Source organism: Lithobates pipiens, unplaced genomic scaffold (assembly GCF_037356315.1).
Source record: "Lithobates pipiens isolate NorthernLeopardFrog02 unplaced genomic scaffold, aLitPip1_a1.2 Scaffold_10, whole genome shotgun sequence".
In the NCBI taxonomy this organism is placed as follows: Eukaryota; Metazoa; Chordata; class Amphibia; order Anura; family Ranidae; genus Lithobates; species Lithobates pipiens.
The window spans coordinates 50,856,018-50,862,017 of record NW_027507686.1 but is presented as its reverse complement, the minus strand read 5'-3'; positions in this window follow the sequence as shown (position 1 = coordinate 50,862,017).

The following is a 6,000-nucleotide window of genomic DNA, read 5'->3' as shown; positions in this document are numbered from 1 at the left end:
CTTACCTCTGTGTATTGACAGTTGCTCTCAAATCCTGGAAGTTCCCTTCCTTTTGAGCATGCCGCCGGAGAAGACTGAGGAGGAGGTGGGTGAAGCTAAAGCACTAGGTGAAGAGGAAGTTAAATCCTCCTCTTTTTGATTGAAAACATATACTTTATTTTGCAAGAAAATATACAAAAAACAAATACTTTAGACAGGGTACATTCCACTCTGTACTGCGACGCAGCACATAAATATACTACATAACAATACAGTTCCAAGCATACAAATAAATTACATTCATCCTGCAGTATGATGCCTGATGTGTTGCGCCGGGTAATGGTACCCCGAAAAATCACATCATGCATGACGCCGCATTACCCTGAAAGCATTCCTTTCGAATACATGTCAGAAAAGTCAAGTCATACTGTCAAATCAAATGGCATTTCAATGAGCAACAGGTGTGATGGGGGGAAAGAGTTCATCCTCCTCTGCGCTGAATGCTGGGGCCTTGGGCATCACGGTCTGTTGCGTATGGAGTTGCATAGACTTAGACCAGTCAGGGTGCCCATGCTGATCCATTAGGGTGACCACGTGTCCCAGATCGCCCAGGACAGTCCCACATTTTGCACGACTGTCTTGGGTCCTGGGCACCTTCATTCTGGGACAATACAATGTCCCAAAATAAAACTGACACCAGCCACCCCCCCCCCCCACCCTGGCCCACGTGAAGTCACTGGTTGCCAGATGCCAGGTGCTCCTAGCAACCAGTTTGGGCAGTGTAAAACCAGCTGTGAAACAAGGTAAAAGGGTCTTGGCGGTGAGAAAAGCGGCAATGCAGCTGCCCTTTATGGGGGCATCAGATAGGCCCAGGTGGGAAGGGGTGGCTGTGACAGTTTCATTTTGGGACGCTGTACTTTTCCGAAATGAAGGGGCCCAGGACCCAGGACAGACCTGCAAAATGCCAGACTGTCCCAGGCAATCTGGGACACGTGGTCACCCTAAAATTGGTTCAGCATGGGACCCCTGACTGGTCTAAGTCTGTGCAACCCCATACACAACAGACTGTGATGCCCTGTGTGTTCTGACAGCTTTCTATCCAAACCAGCAACAACTTTTTGAGCAATCTGAGCTACAGTAACTCTTCTATTGGATCAGACTACAAGGACCAGCCTTTGTTCCCCACGTCCATCAATGAGCCTTGACCTCCCATGATGCTGTCCTCAGTGTGCGTGTTTTCCTCCCTTGGACCACTTTTGGTCGCTCTTGACCACTGCAGACCAACATCCCCCATGCAAGAGCTGCAGTTTTGGAGTGGCTCTCAACACATCAACTTCAGGGACTACATGCTTACTTCCTAATAGATCCCATCCACTTTCAGATGCCATTGTAATGAGAAAAATGGGAATTTTGTACTCACCGTAAAATCCTTTTCTCTGAAGTTCATTGACGGACACAGCTCCTTTAAATCTTGACCTTAGAGTTATCACACCATCTTCAGGGGAGGACTAGGCAGAACATGTAAAACATGTAAAAACAGCAAGGCTGCACAACACCGCCCAGGGGGTGGTCCCACTGGCTATAACCCCTCACCCTGCTTCCTGCAGCTCGGTTCGTCAAAAAGCAGTACAAACAAAACTAGGAGGGGTGGGTGTTGTGTCCGTCAATGAACTTCAGAGAAAAGGATTTTATGGTGAGTACAAAAATCCAATTTTCTCTTTCGTTCATTGACTAACACAGCTCCTTTAAATCTTGACCTTAGGGACATCCCCAATAGACTTGGGCAGAGTGATTCATTTTAGTGAGTCGAATCATTTGGATCAGTTCAATGAAATGATTTGAATCACTGAATCGACTCACAACTCATTTCTTCAAAGCTAAGAGTAAGGATCCTAACTGCAGTCCTTTGATACACTCAGTCAGTACTGTAAGCATATTAGATGTTAAATAACTTTATTTTGCTGCAATAACTATTCTACAAACTCTGCAATACAGCAAAAAAAAAAAAAAACAGCTCCCTTGAATTATGCAAAAATACTAACAGAACCAAAAATACAAATTATAGCTTGTGAGCACTGAGCTCTCTAGACTGAGTCATTCATACCGTGTTTCCCCGAAAGTAAGACAGTGTCTTACTTTCTTTTTATCCCCAAAAGCCCCACTATGTGTTACTTTCGGGGTATGTCTTATATTGGAAAAAAATCCCAGCATGCAGAGCTGCACTGCGCTACAGAAGAGGACTACAAGTCCCAGCAAGCAAGGCTGCACTGCATTACAGAGGACTACAAGTCCCAGCATGCAAGGCTGCACTGTACTACAGAGGAGGCCTACAAGTCCCAGCATGCAAGGCTGCACTATGGAGGACTACAAGTCCAAGCATACAAAGCTGCTATGCTCAGCAGAGGAGAACTGTAAGCCCACACAGCCCGGTATGTTGGGACTTGTAGTCCTCCTCAGCTGCATCTTGCGGTTACATAATAAGAGCTGCAGAGAATCTCTTCACACCCCCCCTCCCCCTCCCCCTCCTTGGTCTCTCTCTGTATGACCAGCACTGACCTGTACCGGGAGGACACAGAGCCAGTGACACCTGTCGGCAGTGATCCGGGACCTGGCGCAATAATCCCCTTCTCTGTGGTTGCGTCGCGCCGTTCTGATCAGTCTCGGGCAGCGGCTGTCACTCACAGCCGAGCAGAGTGAAGCCACCTCCCCCTTCTCTTGTATGGCTACACAGTGCTGTGTATGGAGGAGGAGGAGGAGGGGGAGGCGGCTTCAGTGAAGCCGCCTCCCCCTCCTTCTCCTTCATGGACAGCACTGTGTAGCCATACAAGAGGAGGGGGAGGCGGCTTCACTCTGCTCGGCTGTGAGTGACAGCCGCTGCCCGAGACTGATCAGAACGGCGCTGTCTCTTCAGTCGGAGGGGGAGGGCGCTGGCCTGGCACCCCCCCCCAGGGTGTGGCACCCGGTGTGGCCCGCACCCCCCGCCCCACTCTTAGTTCCCCACTGGAGGCGGCAATACCCCCGTGTTTCCCCGAAAGTAAGACATATGTCTTACTTTCGGGGTACGGCTTATATTAGCCGACCCCTCTGAAACTCCCGATACGTCTTACAATCGGGGGTGTCTTACTATCGGGGAAACACGGTAGATTCAAGAATGATTGTGTGCTCTTTGTGATTTAGGCTGGGTTCACACAGTGCTGTGTTCTTTGTGTTTTGCGACATCTGTGCAAATTGCATGCAATGTCTGTGCAATGCAAATTCAGCCATACAGATTTGTATGGCTGAATTTGCCTCACATTTGGATCAAAAACGCGCAGGACCCTTTTTTTGGTCCACACCTGAATCGAATCGCATGGGTGTTCATACCCCCTTCCGATTAGATTCCTGTCTGAATTGAAAGTTTGCACTGCAATATGCAAACCGATCTGGGGGTGTCATTAACTTTGTATTGGTACTTCCAGCAGTTTGCAATCGCATAGCGCAGTGTGGTGCGATGCGCAAACTGCAGGGTTTCCCGCATGATCGCACCAATGTGAACTGAGCCTCATTCAAAGACTTCTCACAGCAGCTCATGAATCTAATGTGACCTGATGAGTCTTTCATAGAGTCAGGAGTTATACTGCTCTCCTGACTCACACACAACTCATGAACCTAATGAGTTACTCATAGATTCAGGAGCCATGCTGCTGTCTCACATAGCTCATGTCACAAAACATAATGTTGATACTTATGTGCTCTCTTACTGAGTCTGTCATCACAGACTGGACTTGACTTGACAAGCTGCTGCCTGCTTCACACACAGACATCTTACATAAGAAAACCTTGTGTGCTCTGTGATTTATTCAGAAACTTGGAAGTCTTGATGGCTCGCACAATCATGTTATAGCTAATTTTACAAATCATGAGCTGAGGCTGCTGTTTTTTCAGTTCCCTACACATCCTGAAAGGGGAGGATCTTTGACAATGAATAATCAGATTCATTTTCAAGATTTGATTCATTCAAACTCTGTAGTGAGTTGATTCACTGATTTGATTCAGTGATTCAGTAGCCAAGCCTAGTCCCCAAACAGTGTCAAAAAAATGAGGGGTGGAAACAGCAAGAAATAACTTCACCCACAACAAGAGGAACTCCTCAAACAGAGAAGTTGCCGGACCGGGCGCCCCTGCAGCCTCCATGAGCATGTGGAGAGGCACCGCCTGATCGCCCGAAGCTCGAGCACATTGATCGGCAGTTGGGATTCTTCCCGCTTCCAAAGGCCCTGGGCCGACTGTATGCCCAAAACAGCCCCCCCCCCCCCCCCAACCAGTCAGGCTGGCATCCATTGTGATCACTGTCCAATGGAGAAGAAGGAACGATCTCCGGGACCGAAGGGCCGGAGACCTCAGCCACCAGAGAAGGGAATCCCTGACTAGCTGGCTCACCCGAATTTGATAATCCAGGGATAACGGAGATTTGTCCCATTTTGACAAAATCTCCTTTTGCAAGACTCGAGTGTGAAAGTGAGCGTACGGTACCGTTTCGAAAGTGGCTGTCATGAGGCCCAGGACTTGCATACAGAAGCACAGCAATGACCACCTGCAGTTCACCAACTTCACTGCAGCTTGAAGAGTCTGCAGCTTGTCTGGAGGGAGAAAACTCTCACTTCTGAGGAGTCCAGCAGTAAGCCCAGGAACTCCAGGCGTTGAGTTGGCACTAACACCGACTTTTTTAGGTTCAGTACCCAACCAAATTCCCGGAGAGTCTGCATGGTGATTGCTACATCCTCCCTTAATTCTCAGGTGGGAGCTGCCCTCAGATGGAGGTCGTCTAGGTAACCCACGATTGGGATCCCACTTTGCCTTAACAACGCCAGAATTGTGGCTAACATCTTGGTGAAGACTCGGGGTGCCGACGCCAGGCCAAAAGGGAGAACCACAAATTGGTATTGCTCTTCCCCGACTGCAAATTACAGAAACCTCTGATGCCTGAGGCATATAGGTACATGTAAGTATACGTCCTTGATATTCAAGGACACCAGGAAGTCCCCCTAATGAGTGCAGTGACCACGGAGCGAACGGATTCCATCCTGAACCTTTGCACTTTCACAAAGCTGTTGAGGGCCTTGAGGTCCAGGATTGGACATGCCCCTTCCTTCTTTGGGACTACAAACAGATTGGAGTAGAATCACCCTGCGCAGGAGCAGGTCCTGTACTGCCCCGAACAGGGTTTTCTGATGAGCCGGAAGCAGATAAAGGTTGGAGGGAAAGAATTTGTTTCGTGGACAAGAAAGAAATTTTATCTTGTATCCCGATGAAACCAGTTAACACACCCATTGGCCGAACAGTAGGAAGGTCCACTGAGCTGCAAACTCCCGAAGGCGACACCCTACCCAAGAGTCGGTTACATTTTTGCTCGCAGACTTGTTTGCCTTGCGAAACCGGGGACGCTTTTGTCCTTCAGCCGGCACCTTGTCGGACTAGGAACGCTTACCTGCCGACCCGGGTGAGTGAAAAAGCAGTTTCTGAGCAGAAAAAGAGGGCCCTTGCCTACGGCGTGGCTCCTTACTCTTTCTGGACTGTGGGAGCAACGTGCTCTTTCCACCAGTAACATTTTTAATAATGTCATCCAGCGAGGCTCCAAATAGCTTCTCACCTTGGAAGGTCAAATCCACCAGTGCTTTTTTAGATGCCTGGTCTGCAGACCAGCATTTCAGCCAAATAAGGCGCCGTAGCACCACTGCTGATACTGATGCTCTAGAGAGCAGGGGGACCGTATCCAGGGCCGCACCACAGACATACTGAAGGCCATGCACCAACTGATCTGCCAGTTCTACGCAGACCGGGTAAGTCTGTTGCTTCTCCAATTCACGGTGCAACAGCTTTGACCATTCAGTAAGCATCTGCGACACCAAGGCTGTGGCCAGCACAGGTCGTAACGCTGACCCCACCACCGTAAAAATGGACCAAGCCACTGCCTCTGCCCTTCTATCAGCAGGGTCCTTAAAGGCAGGAGTCCCTTCTAGCGGAATTCGTGGTTACTTTATT